Below are 17,408 nucleotides of genomic sequence, written 5' to 3'. Positions count from 1 at the left end.
CATAGTATCAGGGAACAAAACAAGCTGTGCCCCTATAATGACTGGTGGGACCCCCGGGTTCACATTGTTACTAGACTGCAGTTCTGTGGCCATGTGTCAGCCATGCCCGCTGCTACTGGCATCATGGCTATATCCCCTTGGAGCTCTGACTGAGGAAATCTGAGCCTCACAGAAATCTGCCCTCCCTCCTGGCTTTTTAAAAAAAAAAATCTGCCGGTCTGGGAAACAGAAGTCTCGTTTCTGTGCCGCCTCCTGCAAACAGCTGGATTCCCCTCCTCCTCCTCCTCCTCCTCCCTGTGACTGGCGATCTCCCCTCTGCTTCCTCTTTTGTTTCATCCATTCAGTAATGCAGCCAGGGAGGCATCCACAGCACAGCTCACTGGGAGGACAAGTGGCTAGACACAGGGCACTACTACAATGAATGGGGGGCTGCTGCATGGGTTCTGGACGTGCCCTTCACCAATCCCAGGAAGGACAAGGTATGATCTGAACTCTGCTGCTGTCACTGCTGTGCCCACTCTGGCCACTGCTTCCTCCCCCACGTTGAGTCCTTTGCCTGCAGGGAGTGGCTGGGCTGAGAGCTGACTGCAGGGCTGGGTTGGGATTTACAACATCTGATACCCAGGCTTCAGTGGATGCTGACATGTCAGGAGGTAAGGGCATCATCTGCGGGCATTGGCATCTCTCGGCTAGTGGGGTGGCATGGGAAGGGTGTGTAGGGGAGTTACCAGCAACTCCTTAGAGATCTGCAACAAAGGAGGCACCGGTGATCTGCTCCATGCCGCCTGGTACATGTACTGGGCATGCTGCTGGCCAACTGGTTGGCATCTGGGGGATCTTAACACAATGAAGTAACAAATTTGGATTTGCTGTCGCTGATGATGAGTGGATTTTTCTTTCTACTATAGAAGTATATCCAAGTGACATTTTGAATTTCTGCTGGAATAAAGGGAGATGTGTGGTTAAAAGACAATGCATCTGTTATTGTCATTGGCAGGAAGAGCGCGGAATGTCTGACACACTGGAAGTCAATAATGAGATACGGAGAAATGAATTTCATAGGTAATGTACATAATAAAGGGATGTGAGTAGATCTAGAGACCAGATGGATTCATAGTGGATGATGAGATAGGTGGCTGGCTAGGAAAGGCACCGACTGGCAGTCAGGCTTACAGTATATGCATGTCTAGTGTGGCTCCTATTTGTGGAGGACAATAGAAGGTAGAGTATACCCAATATTTCCGCTGTGGAGACCGTAGTAGAACTGCAGACTATTGGCCTTTTACCAGTTTTCTGGATAGAAAATGTAGCATTGCTCATGTGGTGGTCTTATGTTCCAGTGTGACTTCTATTATGTATTCCATCCCACTGGTGCGCAGCATTTTCCCGTTGAGACTGGCAACATCTCTATATTTTATCGTCTTGTAATCCAGACATTTGTTTTATTGCTTTAATTTGATTGAAATTTTATTGAGAATTTTGGTAACTTTTTGACCTTCCGACAAAGCTCCGTGGGAAAATGTGGCCCTTGGAATGGCTGTCTCTTGGCCCGTATTGCAGCAGTTGTCGTTTGCACATTTCTCTCTTAAGTTCACCACTTTCCACTTTAATTTTTTATTTTCCAAACCTTTTGATCCTGTAACGAAACATAATGAGTATGGCGACACCGACCTCACCACCTGGGCGACTGTATAGCCACACAATTGACAAAGAGGCACTTGTCTCCTCTGTTTATTTTCTCCATGAGTAAGCAGATATGTCAGTGCCAACTTCCAGGGCCATTTAGATGAGGATGCCTAGTAGACTGTAGGCTGCTGGGACATCCCATTTGGGAGGACCTCTTGCATGGGATATTAAACCTAATGTCAGGATGACGTTGCAGTCGTACTTTTACATCCTTTTACATGCAGTATCAAAGATACATCATTGTGCAACTCAGGTCTCAGTTTCTTACTAATGTCTATACTATATTTGCTATTAAAATTGCGTTATGTTAGCATCAATATATTTCTTCCCACTTAGTAGCAAATGTATAAAATGTACTGCTGCCTCATTGTGCCATGCTATGGCGTTACTCCTACTACACATCACAAATTATGAGTTTTTGCTGGAAATAGTGGGACTCACAGGGGGTTATTTTGTCATTCACTTCTGGTGGAGGAAGGAAAATGTTTTTAAACAGTTAATTCCTTAGATTGGGAATACAGGCTCAACTCCACAATCCTCAATAAATGGTGTAATTACTTCCTCTCGCTATACCCTTCTAGAGAGCCAAATCCAATCAAGGAAATTCAACTTTTGTTTAGCATAATGCTGCATTCTTTAGTTTATTAACGTCTGGTGTATTATCTTAAAGTGTTGTCACTACAAGCAGGATAAACAGGGTTATTAGACAATATTTACTATCGCTTAACTTTAAGGTCCATTTATGCAGACCGATACGACTGCCGATCGCTAATCCTTTAAAAATCGGAAGTCATTGAAAGCCTAACATGGGCAAACCAAAGTAAATGATACTGAGCGATCTATATTAGATTGCTCAGTAAGCCTCAGGGCTGCACCACCAGGAATTTCAGGGCAAAATAATATATAATGGCAACATTTTTGGGCCCCCTTGAGACTCCGCTCAGGTTCCAACCCACCCCCGCCTCCACCCCTCGAACCTTCCACAGTCCCACCACCCACTCTTGGAAAAACTCTACATCTGCACCACATCCTTACCAATCACACATTAATAGTTCCCATTAAACACCATATCACAAGCATAGCCATCAGCTTTTGATTTGGCCAAAAATGTTTAAGCCTGCCACTACGACAAGGTAGACTCATTTGGAAGAGCCCTACTCTACTCTAACCCATTAAATATTTGTTAATATACACAATACTCTTTTTAGGTACTGTATCTTTTTCTTGAAGGGAATGTGTCACATACATTTTTTAAAATGATTAATAATACCACATGCAAGGGACAAATAAAATCACACCCTGGCCGGATAACATTACCACAGTATAGTGACCGAATAATACCACATACAAGGGTCAAGGGACCGCCACACCATGACCAGATCATATATTAACCCCAAATAGTGACAGAATAATACCACATACAGAAGACAAATACCTCCACACCATGACCAAATCACATATTACCACCACATAGTGAATGAATAATACCACATACAAAGAACAAATACCGCCACACCATGACCAGACCACATATTACCACCACATAGTGATCGAATAACACCAAATACAAGGGGCAAATACTGCCACGCCATGACCAAACCACATATTGTCACCTCATAATGACTGAGTTACGCAACATACAAGGAACAAATATCGCCACACCATGACCAGATCACATATTACCACCACATAATGATTCAATATTACAATACTGATCATTAATAAAAAACACAATACTAATATTACCATAAGTGCCATTCTACACTTGAGTTTTGTACATAGTAAACAGTATATAGTGTCGGTGTATAGTGATCACCAGTGAATTATACCATTGAGCTCTGTATATAGTGTATAGTGCACAGGTAATACAATCATCACCAGTGACATTATACACAGGAGCTCTGTATATAGTGTCTGTGTATAGGTAATACAGTGATCAGTGACATTATACATTCCAATTTCTACACTGATGAAGAAAAAAGTGACATTGTGCCACCCTGCACAGTAACAGGACCCCTCCTCAATTCATCATGTGCTCTCCTCCATCCTATATTCATAATCACTTGCTCTCCCCCATCCTCAAGTCATCATCATTTGATGTTCCCCACCCACTCCCACCCAGTGTCAATTTGTAATCATTTAATGTACTCCACCCCAAGGCTCAATTCATCATTTTCTGTACCCCACCCCCTAGTCTCCATTCATCATCATTTGCTGTACCCCATCCACCAGTCTCAATTCATAATCATTTGCTGTACCCCCCAGTCTCAATTGATAATCATTTGCTGTTCCCAACTCCAATGCTCAATACATCATTTGCTGTACCCCATCCCCAGTCTCAATTTGTCATCATTCGCTGTTCCCCTCCCTCATTCTCAATACATCATCATTTACTCTACCCTCCCCTCCAGTCTCAATTCATAATCATTTACTCTCCCCCACCCTCCAGTCTCAATTCATCATTATTTGTTGTTCCCCATCCTCCAGCCTCAATTCATCATTATTTGCTGTTCTCCACCCCCAGTCTCAATTCATCATCATTTACTGTCCCCCACCCCCAGTCTCAAATCATCGTTATTTGCTGAATTCCATCATCCAATCTCAATTCATAATGATTTGCAGTTTTCCAACCCCCAGTCTCAATTCCTCCTCGTTTGCTGTACCCTATCTCCCCCCCCCCCCCGGTTAATTCATCCTCATTTGTTGTTCCCCATCCCCCATTCTTAATTCCTCTTAATTCATTTGCACCCACCTCCTCACACCCATTTAATCCATTTTATTTAAAAAAACACGATGAATGAGCGGTTTGCTCATTTATCGAGTGATTAACAGCCTGTTTACACGGTAAGGTAACCGTGAAATGAGAGCTTTTAAGAACGCTTATCCATGATTGTCATGAGAAAGAAGATTCAGCTGACACAAAAAAGTATGCGAAGTAAAGATTTTGAGCCCGATTAATAAAGACTGGTGTGGGCAAGTTAGGACAGGATATGGGTTGAACTAGATGGACTTAAAGTCTCCCTTCAACCTTAATTACTATGTTACTATGAATGAGTAGATGTGCGTATGCCTCATCGTGAATCAGTAGCGTGGGACGAGTCGCATGCACCTCTTTCTGTGCCTCGCCAGAAATCCTACTCCAGTCCCTAGTGGAGTAAGTTCTTTCTCTTAATGAACGTCACCACTTATCATGAATTTGAAAAGCAGCAGTTGTTACGTCCTCGTACGGCTCCAGCTTCGCCCACTTTGTCAAAGCTGGTCAAAAATGGCGTGAGAATAACAAAAGTTGCAAAATTTTAGCGCCACTTTTATTTGCTCCACAATTAAGTGATGTTTCTGAGCTTTCTTCACCAGATTATTGGCAAAATAGCTTTAATGAGTCAGGCTTTTAGAGAGTTATGATTTCAGCAATAACTACCTTTTTCCATGCAGTAATATGTTTCATTTTCTCTGTTGGCTTGTTGTTCGTTTTTACTTAAAAAGTGTTGGCTCGTCTTGAGTGCATTTACACTAATATGTTAGCAATTTGCATGAATAATTGCACATAATATATATTAATCAAGCGGTCCAATAATTTACTTGCTGGTCTACAAGAACTTGAAACTTCCTGCCACTTTTCTATTAATAATGCATGTGGCTAATGGAGAGTCCTTGAACCAACCAGAGGACTAAACCTACAATACAGCTATATTAAAAAAAGCAATTGTCACTTTTTAATTCTAATCATAACTTCTTCTTATATCAGCAATTTGGAGTTTTAGGTAACTTATTAGTTGTGGATATATATTATTTTTTATATATTTATGTATTGTGGTGTAGTAACCACTATGTCCGCTAGGGGCGCTGTGTTGAGGTTCCAAGGGAGAGGATGAGTGGCAGAATCCTGAAGGATGGTTGTGTATCTCAAAGGGGGTGGCTTTGATATGGAGACTTAGTTATGCGTATTGATCAGCAATGGTATTGCTGAGGTGTTATTTCAAGGTATAAGGGAGAAGTCTCTAGGTAACTTGGGAGTTGGGCGGGCCAATTACCTACAAACCCACCCAGGGGTGTGTCTGAAAACGCCTGTTGTAAAAGGCTACGTGAATGCCTGAAGGACCTGTGATGAGGTCAGAGTCATGTGACCCAGGGGGCGTGGCTATGAACGATATAATGTGGCCAGGGTGAGTCACAAGGGGTGAATGCTGGGACCTGGTTGGTCCAGTGTGGAAGGTCCTGCAGAGATGGAGCTTCCTCCCAGACAGCATGTGTGAAGTGGCTGTGAGCAATGGCGATGTGTGCCTGAGAGTTCCCTGGAGGGAGCGAACGTGTGCGGAATGCTGAAGCCGCATGAGGAGCCCTGACGTGGGTGAGATAATTGTGAGGCTAAGTGAGCCTGCGTACTGGACATTGATAATAAGAGTGAAGCATTATAATGGACGCTATGCTGGTAATGCAATTAAGTGAACTTTCTGTTGCTTCTGTGGTTTATGAGGCGTGAATAAACCGCAAGGACTGTATGACTTGATGGAAAATCCGTGCCGGAACTGGTTTTTGTTCGCTGCAAGTGAGAATTCCCTAATTAAATGATAGCGCTACCTCACATTTGGTGGAGAATGCGGGCAATGTTGTAGCCTTGTTGCTGGGAGCAACGGAAGAGGACTGCAAAGTCGGTTGCTAAGGGCAACGGTTTCCAAAAAGTGCATGTTGCAGTGCTGGCAACGCTGAGCCAGGAAGGCTGACGAGGAAGACACTGTCCGGCTGTGGTTCTGAAACCGTAGGGCGGCCTAGTGAGTAAGGCACTGTCCGGATCGGTGAGCCCAGTGCGGCCGTTTCCTCAGGAGAAAGAGACTGGTGATTGCTATAGGGTACCTCTACGGATAAGAGGTACCCGAGATCCTGTGTGGCCGACACAGGCAACGGACTGGTGTTCGTGTGGTACTGACCTGGGTCAGTGGTAAAGACTGTGTTCCTGGAGGGTTCAGTGAGCAAGGTCCTGGAGGGTCAGTGTTGGGAAGAGCCCTGGAGCACGTGGTGTGACCTTGGACCTGGCGAGGCGTAAGTGTTGGGCAGTCTCAGGCCAAGACAGATGTCCTGAATAGCACCCGCTAAGCCCCTGGACCTGGTGAGGCTGGTGTTTTGGGAAACCCTGGAAAGAGGGTCGGCTCCCTGAATAGCACCCGGTGCGCCCTGTGTGTTGGACGGTCTCAGGTGGAGACGGTGCGTCCTGAATAGCACACAGACAGGACACGTAAGTTTTGTGTTGGTGAGGCCGGCGTGTTGGGAAACCCTGGAAAGAGGGTCCGCTCCCTGAATAGCACCCGGTGCGCCCTGTGTGTTGAACGGTCTCAGGCGGAGACGGTACGTCCTGAATAGCACACAGAAAGGACACGTGAGTTTTTGAGTTCTTTGTGTAGTGTTTTTCTTTTCTTCTTTTCTCAACTCAGCCTGCGGTGGCTTAGTGGGAGTCAAAAAGGTTACAAGCGGCTTGATGTGGCACAGTGGGGTCACGAAGGTGACAAGCGGCTTCCGGTTACTCGGCGGGGTTACGAAGGTGACAAGCGGCTTCTGGTGGATCGGCGGGTCCACGAAGACAGCGCAGCAGGAGCTGCAGTGACTCCAGCCGCTGTGTGTGTGAACAGCAGCCGGTGGTGTTGGTAATCGGTGACAGCAGGAGCTGTGGTGGTGCCAACAAGGACTTGTGTGGTATCGTTAAGACATAAACTGTGTTGTGTGAACTGTGGTCTGAGAAGACCGGTTTAACGGACATGGGGAGATCCCGAAAGGGGGTGGAGTCCCAGAAGGGGGCGGTGACCCAAAGCAGGGTGGTAACCCAAAAAGGGGTGGAGTCCCGGTAGGGGGCAGCAACCCAAAGTGGGGTGGTGGTCCGGAAAGGGGCCAAGTTTGAAGGGGTGACAGCACTGGGTGACTCAGTGGATATGTCTGAGAAACTGCAGTGTTCATGTATGTCATTTCCAATATGTGGGATATTCTTTCCGAGTGATGACTGGCCGCAAGTGTGTACCGTGACGCTACACCGGGGAGGGATGTCGGGATGGTTGGACTCAAAGAGTCAGGTGACGCTGGTAGGAAATCCTCTCACTCTCTGTCTGACCAAGAAAATGGTCCAGGTTCACTGTGCACATGGGGTCACAGTGAACTATGTGGTAGACAGAATAATGTTTGAGGGGCTTGGAGGCAGTGAGTGCCAAGGGGGCAGTATACCATCAGACTTAGTGTGTGCCTTGGAGTGGGGCCGGGACGATGTCAGGTTTGATGATATATGCCCCGAGGATAGAGACGTTTCTACTGTGGGCCTAGCAGACACTGAGACGCTGACGCCTCCTAACGGGGACAGGCCAGACGTAGGGGCAACCGGAGAAAGTATGACGTCGGACGACCTTACAGACCGGACGTCACCGGAAGGGTACAACAGTGTGAATGAGAAGGGTGTGAAAAACAGAAAGAGCGGACCTGATACACGGACAGAGAGTGTCCTGGGGGTTCACCGGACGGAGTGGTGTGACTGTGACGTGATATTACCAGTAGCCACCCCTAGGACAGAATCTGGTGCTGTGCTGACTGAAACTCGTGACAGGACGGATGGTAAACTGGTCGAGAAGATAACGGGAGTAGAGACACAGTTAGAGGGTAACTGGGGGTTCACTCGACTGACGGGACTAATCCAGGGGTACCTTTTGACGATATGATTAAAGAAGTAGTAGTGCAACACATACTGGCCAAAAGAGAACTAGAGCAGGAGATACAGTCAATAAAAGAGACAGTAAGGGATCATCTTGAACGTGAAAGTGTGATGAGACAAACGGCCAAGCACAGAGTGAAGGAGCTCGAGAAAGAAGTCTTGAACCTCAGAGGTCACCTGTCAACGTGGCAAAAGGTGAACAAGACCCTTACAGAAGAAATGGAAGAACTCAGAGGAGTAGTTAAAAGTCTTCTGCGGGAGAAATTGGACGAAGACTTACCGCGGGTGAGCATAGGTGATAACAGGACAGAACGGCCAGTAGCCATCGTGGCAAAGGGTCATGAAGTGGTCAAATCGGGTGAAGCTGGTGAGTTAAGAACTGAGGAAGAAGACAGTCACCCGGTCGGGTCAACGGCAGTGAGGGAAGTGTCCGTGGTAAAGCTAGAGCCTTCGGTCCAGGAAGAGAGCAAGACCACAACCTTCCCGTTGGTGATTGACGTACCAGAAGACATGCAAGAAGCCTGTGGGGAGGAAGGTGTGCATGAGGCTTTCAAAGAAGCGGTCAAAGCATGTAAGGTGCGCTGGGCACCTGAGACTCGGCAGTTGGTGGTAGTATCGGATAGAGAAGATACATCAAACCGAGTAGCTGTCCTGAAAGAGATGCATCTACAGTGTCTCCACACCAAACAGCAAGTCAGGCAGAGTAATGTGAAGGATGCTCAACGCCTAGAATTAGCAAGGGAGGCTATGGAACAGCTGGGTTTGCGGAAAGATGTGGTGCCGGTACCCAAAGCTCTGATTGGGAGAATCATTGGAAGATCCGGGAAGGTAATGAAAGACCTTGTGAATATCTCCGGTGTGGTGAGAGTGAGGATCCCTCCTGATGATGAAGACCAAGTATCTAGTGAAGTGGGTAGGATTCCCATCCTGGTGGTTGGCTCCGGGGAGAGCCTGAGAGACTTTCGGATGCTCTTGGAGTATCGAGTGAGGTACCTGCAAGAGATTGAGCAGTTGAGGCAGGACCACCGGCGAATTAATTAAGAAGTACGGAATACCAGGTGGCGGCCGCCTGCAACCCAACCAGATGTAAGAACTCGAACAGTTCCGCCAAGAAGTGACAGGGCAGATGGCCGAAGAATGTCAGCAAGTGGTAGCTCGACTGGCAGGATGACATTGAGAGACCGTAGTTCCTGTGAGACCCTGAATGAATCAGACTCAGGCCAGACAGTAGGCCTGATTAGGACTGATTACCGTACCAACCGGGGGAGCTGGTCGGGGAACGGAACAAACAGAGAGAGGAAGGTGGTGACTGGACCGTGTCTGATGACGCACTGTAACTGGAGGGTCAAAGAGCAGGACCGATATTCTGACCGCTGGGGGCGGGGGAGGCCTAACGTAGAGAGGAGTCCGTATGACAGGTGGAAAAGTTTCTCTCGACCTGTAGGGCAAGGTGTGATGAGTGCCCGGTCTCGAGAGCCTGATGTAATGTTGTGTGTTCAACCCCACAAGTTTGAACAGAGGGGCGAGGTATGTGGTGTAGTAACCACTATGTCCGCTAGGGGGTGCTGTGTTGAGGTTCCAAGGGAGAGGATGAGTGGCAGAATCCTGAAGGATGGTTATGTATCTCAAAGGGGGCGGCTTTGAGATGGAGACTTAGTTATGCATATTGATCAGCAATGGTATTGCTGAGGTGTTATTTCAAGGTATAAGGGAGAAGTCTCTAGGTAACTTGGGAGTTGGGCGGGCCAATTACCTACAAACCCACCCAGGGGTGTGTCTGAAAACGCCTGTTGTAAAAGGCTATGTGAATGCCTGAAGGACCTGTGATGAGGTCAGAGTCATGTGACCCAGGGGGCGTGGCTATGAACGATATAATGTGGCCAGGGTGAGTCACAAGGGGTGAATGCTGGGACCTGGTTGGTCCAGTGTGGAAGGTCCTGCAGAGATGGAGCTTCCTCCCAGACAGCACGTGTGAAGTGGCTGTGAGCAATGGCGATGTGTGCCTGAGAGTTCCCTGGAGGGAACGAATGTGTGCGAAATGCTGAAGTCGCATGAGGAGCCCTGACGTGGGTGAGATAATTGTGAGGCTAAGTGAGCCTGCGTACTGGACATTGATAATAAGAGTGAAGCATTATAATGGACGCTATGCTGGTAATGCTATTAAGTGAACTTTCTGTTGCTGCTGTGGTTTATGAGGCGTGAATAAACCGCAAGGACTGTATGATTTGATGGAAAATCCGTGCCGGAACTGGTTTTTGTTCGCTGCAAGTGAGAATCCCCTAAGTAAATGACAGCGCTACCTCACATTATATTGTTTTCTTATAGCACCACTATATTCCACAACACTTTACATTTAATATGTATATGTCCCTATTGGGGCTCACAATCTAAATTCCTTATCAGTATTTATTTGGAGTTTGGGAGGAAACTGGAGTACCTTGAGGAAACCCACAGAAACTTTTTGCAGATGTTGTCCTTGGTGGGATTTGAACCCAGGACCCCAGTGCTGCAAGGCTGCAGTGCTAATAACTGAGCCACCATTCTAAGCTTTTCATAGTCAAGAAGTATAATCTTGGCTTAGACAGTTATTTTTTGATAGCTGTACACGCATGGCATAATTTGTTGGCCATATGTGACAACCAAGTACGAGCTACCAGGAGGCTAACAACCACTTTTCTACTGGAGCAAATCATCGAGCCATGTAAGTGATAATTGTAGAGAACTTATTGTACTGTCATAAAGTAGTAATATTCTCCTGTATACTGGACTGTGAATCATCAAGAGTAGAAATACTTTTACATTGGATGGGTGCACTGATGACCTCTGTGAAATCCACCCTTTCCAAAAACAAGGGGCTCCAAATTCCGGTTTGGGTGAGCAGGATGAGCATGCTGTGTTTGCCTTCACAGAGAGTTTCTGAAATAGCCAAGGATGCTGCTCACTCAGTTGTTCCTGAAAGTGAGCGCAGTTATTTATTCCGATACAGAAGCTCCTGCTTTCTTGCTCGTTGGTCAAAAAGAGGGATTTACCGATTTTGTAAAAAAAAAAAAAATCTATTGATTTGATTGAATCCCAATGATTATACTATATCAGTAGTAAAAAAAAAAAACTGGAAGACCACTCCATTATGAGATACCTTGGATACTGGGTGGAAATTAGCCACCTTAGGCATTCTAAGTTTCCATGATGCTGGGAAATCCTGTGTATAGACACGTGTCTGTTTTTATTCAGCATGTTGCGTTGTTGATTTGACCCAAAGCTACTGGATCATAAAATACTTTTAGTAGATATTATCAGTCTCGCACTTAATCTTGTCAGTGTGTGAGAAAGGCAAATGTCTGGACACCAAGGCGGCTCTTAGCTGTACTCTGTCCTTCCGTAAACTCTCTATTTTTCATGCAGTACATTGAACTCTTCTTATCAGAGAAGGTCAGACAGATATGATTTGTAAAAGAAGACTTTCACTAGAATTTAGTAACAACAACTCAACTAGATGAAATTTCAGTTGAGCTGGACAAACACTTTCAGATTATTCTCTATCACAAGGTTGTTTCAGCACTGACATTGGTGGCAATTGCAAATCACTAAGATATGGCATTAATGCCTAAATGCTAGAACTAGGTTGGATCCTACCGATAAGCCATTATGTGTGTGACCCCTTTAGTACATTATACATGATTCTCCGAGTTTAACGTTATGTGTCACCACAAAGCACTTTGACCCCAATTCATCAAGGACAGCATTTTTCACACAGGTCATGATGAGGGGCCGGGACAGAGTGTGAGACTCCTGTGTCATGGAGAGGAGCACACCTCTTAATGATCAAGGCAAAGCGTGAAGTGGCGTGCGCCATTTGTGATCGTCATGAATTTGCTGTGTGTGGATCACCACGTCATTATACCACTCCAATGAAGTGAAAATGTCAAAAATTGCAACATTTTTTGCACAGCGTTGCGTTCTTTTCAAAGCTTTTTACGCTATTTTTCTGGCATGAAAGCTTTGATAGGTTAGGCTTTATCATGGAAGGGATGTTATTCCAGTTATTTGGAGAACTTTACCTGAGTCAGGCTCATGTCATGTACAGTCCACAAGATTGTAAATCGAGTGCACCCATGCTTGGGCAGCACCTTCAATGGTGCAGCAGTGCTAAGCATGCGTTTACTCCTCTGTCCAGATTTGTAGGTTTTTCCCACGGATGTGCTTCTTATGTACTAATCTTACATTAGAGAATTAGAGAGGAACGTCACAATGTGTGATGAAGGTCACCATTTCTGCCTTCTACTGAACACTTTGTATCATTGGTCTGTTATAGTAAACCTGTAATGTGGAATGCATCTCTTTGTTAGAGGCAGAAATGCGTCCAAGCAGATAGACAGGCTGCATTGATGTTTGTCAATGAGAGAATGTGTTTTCCTCTAAATAGGCTTTGATAGAAAACTAGTGCAGCTCCGGATCGCCTCATTTGTATTCAGTGAGAATGCGGTCTGCACTACATAGTCACAGCTGCCAGTAACTCTCTCCATAGACCTCTCCTATACGGTTCCTCAATCAGCCCACAGTTTCATTGCTGGTGAGGAATATTCAGTATCATTGTTTAATTCAATTTAATGAGCCCTTTTATTTTAATAAATAGAATTGGGGAGTTGATTTATATTTCCATATTTATATAAATACATATTTTTTTTCTCTTTTTGCTTCTCATATTAGTTCAGAGTTTGTATCCAGGGTCAGAGAATGACTGGATATGACAAACAGCTGTAATGTTCACAGGATTGCACCACATCTGTGACTCACACTTACAATAATTGAGAAGTTTGGGTTCTCAGACTTCCTGTTAGTGCTATCACTGCTTTAAATTAAATGCATGTGACTCATTTACATGAATAAACTGTTTTAATTTGCTTTGCCCAAATGACAGTCTATGGCACATACAGGGTATAATAGTACACGAGGGTTAGAAGCAACGATAAGCTATTATTTCCTGTTGAAGAAAAGCCAAGGCATGTTTTCCTGGAATGCTTAGGCCCTTCTAAATTTAGTTTGCAAACCAGATCCGTATGTCACCACTAAGTCTGTTGTACCCATAATACAGTACTGTGGCAAAAATGTGATTCAAGCCACATGGCTTAATACGTTTACTATTATATCTGGTGTCTCCTAAGGCCATGTTCACACATTCAGTATTTGGTCAGTATTTTACATCAGTATCTGTAAGCCAAAACCAGGAGCGGAACGGTCAGAGGAAAAATATAATAGAAACCCGTCACCACTTCTGGATTTATCACCCACAGAGATACAAATACCCGGTCACAGAGGTTCCTCTCTCCACACACCATGCAGTGACCGGGTATTTGTATCTCGGCATCTACCTACAGGCTTTTTTGCTGCCTTCTTCTTTTACCCCTACCGTGTTTCCCCGAAAGTAAGACCCTGTCTTACATTAATTTTACCCCAAAAAGTCCCACCCTGTCTTACTTTCGGGGGAGGTCTTACCATTAGCCGAAAAAAAATGACAATTTCTTTTTAACCAATAAATTAACATTTATTAACATGCTGTTATACCCCATAACAGTGCCGTATCCCACTGCACACAGCCCCACACCCCATAACAGTGCCGTATCCCACTGCACACAGCCCCACACCCCATAACAGTGCCGTATCCCACTGCACACAGCCCCATACCCTATACAGTACATGTTTCCCTACTTGGTTTTTAAATGCTGGACGTTTTCCTCTGCGGTGCGGCTGTGGGTGCGGAAGGCCTGTGCTGCAGGGAACGCTGTGCCAATCAGCAGGGAAACAGCGGTGACGTGGGGCTGGGGCGGCCAATTACAGCCCGAGCTGCTGGACCAATCAGTGCTCGAGCCGGGGGCCGGCGGTGACGTGGGGAACAGGGGCGGCCAATGAGCTGTTGAGCTGGGCGGATTGCGGGGTTAACACGGCGAGTTAACCCCATGAGCGCTGGACCCGCCCAGCTGCACCTGAGGACACCTCTGGAGCCTGGGGACCCAATGGGGGACAGCGGCGGCCCAAAGGTAAGGGCCTTACATTTCACAGCGGCCCCCAACCCTGCCTTACATTCGGGGGAGGCCTTACATTGAAGGACCCCCCCCCCCGTAACCCCCACCCTGTCTTACTTTCGGGGGGGTCCTACTTTCGGGGAAACACGGTAATTGGCTTTTACCATATGCTATAGTCCTTATATTTAAACCTATATCTCAACTGACCCCATTCTTTAGGGTTTTTTGCATTTGCTCTATTGGGGTTCTCTCAGTGCAGCTTTAGCCACTGGACTTTAATATTCTTTCTGTTCTTGGGGTAATTTACTTCATTTAGACTATTGGCTGATTGTCATTTCTTCAATGTTGTGTTATTTTTGATACATCTGGTGCACACAGTGTAGATAGCTGCAAGGTAACTAACCGGTCCTTCAGGTGTTATGGTTTATACCGTTATTGGTTTTTTAATTGTTTTTAACATGTGGTCTGTACCTTGTTTGTATGATCCTGTGTAATATTCGAAATTTATCCATGGTGATCTTGGCCATTTTTTACACACCCTTCTTTTTTCTTGAGTATTGACATAGTCATGTTTCAAGTGTGGGGCTAGTGATCCCCAGTATTATTTTGTGGTGCCCTCAGACTTCTTTTATGCAAAAAGAACTTACTACCTACAGTTCAGCATGGCAGCGTCGCAGTGATGCATTGTGTTTGCTTTCTTCCTCTGGCATTGGAAATCTGAATCTTTGGGCATCACTGAACCTTCCTAAGGCCTGTTTCACACTTCAGTTTTCTGGCGTCAGTCAAAATCCGTCGTCTTGACGGAACGACGGATCCGTAAAAAATAATGAAAAACGGATGCAACTGAACAGTTTTTTCGACGGATCCGACTAACGGATCCTCCGAAAAAAACGGATCTGTTGCATCCGTTTTTTTCATTTGTTTCTTCCTTTTTTTGACAGATCCGTTGAAACTGCAGATTTTGGAATTTGAAGGAACACGATTCTGGAGAGAGAGAGAGAGAGAGAGAGAGAGAGAGAGAGAGAGAAAGGCTTTTGGTGTTAAATTAAAGGAACAGAAATGAAAAAAACGGAATCTAACGACGGATTCGTTTTTTGACGGACAATGACGGATCCGCCGCCCATAGGCGTCCATTCTAGCTGACGACGGACAGCAACAGATCCGTCACTGTCCAACTTTTCAACTGAGACAAAAAACGTTCCTAGGGGCGTTTTTTCGGCCGATGGACACCTATTTTCCGACGGATCTGTTGCACGACGGACGAAGCGGAAGGCCATACGTCACAATCCGTCACTAATACAAGTCTATGGGGAAAAGAACGGATCCGCCAGGCAAATCCATCGGATCTGTTTTTTTCTGCTAATGAGGGGTTTTGACTGACGCCAGAAAACTGAAGTGTGAAACAGGCCTAAGCCTGACGAGGAGACCTGAGTAGTCTCAAAAGTTTGCAATTTGTTACCATGTTTTCATTTAGCCATGAAATGTAGTGATGAGCGAACATACTGAGATAACGTGTTATCCAAGCATGTTCGGGTGTTATCCGAGTATCTTGGGCGTGCTCGAAAAATATGTTTGAGTTACTGCGGCTGTATGTTTTGCAGCTGTTAAACAGCCGCAACATATGCGGGGGGAATTGCCTTTTTATTAAGCAATCCCCACATGTGTTTCAGCTCTCTTAACAGCAGCAAAAAATGCAGATGCATGGATTTGAAAATATTATTCGAGCACACCCAAGATACTTGGATTTTATCTGAGCACAAGCTGGATGGCAAAACAAGTGCTAATAATATCCCAAAAGTAATTGGAATGAAAAAATATCTTAATACCATGCCTAAGGAGTTGAAAAAAAAAGTCTTCAGCGAGGAAAAGAAGGGCTCAATTCTGGCTTTACTAGCAGAGAGATCCAGTGAGCGTCATGTTGCCTCCATCCTTAAAACAACAGAGGACGGCAGTTCATTACAACAAGGTCAAACAGCAGACATTGGGGCCAACAAAGCTACAGACCAGCAGAGGGCAAAAACGACTCCACTGACCGGGAAGACCATGATCTTTTTCGAATGTCACTCATCAACCGCAGGATGACATCAAGTGACTTGCAAAAGGAATGGCAAATGGGGTGAAGTGCACGGCAAGAACACTTCGTAACAGGCTCCTAGAGTCACGGCTCAAGTCATGTAAAGCTAGAAAAAAAGCATCCCATTGCCAAGCGAATGTCCCCCAACACATGCAGTAAGCGTTGTCTTACTATATATATATATATATATATATATATATATATATACAGCACAGACCAAAAGTTTGAACACACCTTCTCATTCAAAGAGTTTTCTTCATTTTCATGACTATGAAAATTGTAGATTCACTCTGAAGGCATCAAAACTATGAATTAACACATGTGGAATTATATAATTAACAAAAAAGTGTGAAGCAACAGAAAATACTGTTTGTCTTATATTCTAGGTTCTTCAAAGTAGCCACCTTTTGCTTTGATTACTGCTTTGCACACTCTTGGCATTCTCTTGATAAGCTTCAAGAGGTAGTCATCGGAAATGGTTTTCACTTCACAGGTGTGCCCTGTCAGGTTTAATAAGTGGGATTTCTTGCCTTATAAATGGGGTTGGAACCATCAGTTGTCTGATGGATACACAGCTGATAGTCCTACTGAATAGACTGTTAGAATTTGTATTATAGCAAGAAAAAAGCAGCTAAGTAAAGAAAAACGAGTGACCATCATTACTTTAAGAAATGAAGGTCAGTCAGTCCGAAAAATTGGGAAAACTTTGAAAGTGTCCCCAAGTGCAGTGGCAAAAACCATCAAGCGCTACAAAGAAACTGGCTCACTTGAGGATCGCCCCAGGAAAGGAAGATAAGAGTTACCTCTGCTGGGGAGGATAAGTTCATCCTAGTCACCAGCCTCAGAAATCGCAGGTTAACAGCAGCTCAGATTAGAGACCAGGCCACTGCCACACAGAGTTCTAGCAGCAGACACATCTCTTCAACAACTGTTAAGAGGAGACTTT

The 17,408-nt window shown here is 45.2% G+C and overlaps 1 protein-coding gene across 7 annotated transcripts in view; it reads left to right on the top strand.

Moving 5' to 3' along the window:
- Nucleotides 1-284: 284 nt before the first annotated feature.
- The window catches only part of CLIP2 (CAP-Gly domain containing linker protein 2), a 188,119-nt gene continuing 170,995 nt past the window's right edge, over nucleotides 285-17,408 (top strand). For 4 of the 7 annotated variants that reach the window (XM_073574855.1, XM_073574846.1, XM_073574809.1 and 1 more), the window contains exon 1: nucleotides 285-653. The gene's annotated coding sequence lies outside the window, so the exon portion shown is untranslated. Of the gene's footprint in view, nucleotides 654-767; nucleotides 1,063-17,408 lie in introns of those variants that run through there. The other 3 variants (XM_073574816.1, XM_073574828.1, XM_073574836.1) reach the window with 2 other exon arrangements.

This window comes from Dendrobates tinctorius, unplaced genomic scaffold, assembly GCF_039654945.1.
Source record: "Dendrobates tinctorius isolate UK_male_01 unplaced genomic scaffold, ASM3965494v1 ptg000007l, whole genome shotgun sequence".
NCBI classification, from domain to species: domain Eukaryota; kingdom Metazoa; phylum Chordata; class Amphibia; order Anura; family Dendrobatidae; genus Dendrobates; species Dendrobates tinctorius.
This window is presented reverse-complemented; position numbering and strand designations above follow the sequence as displayed.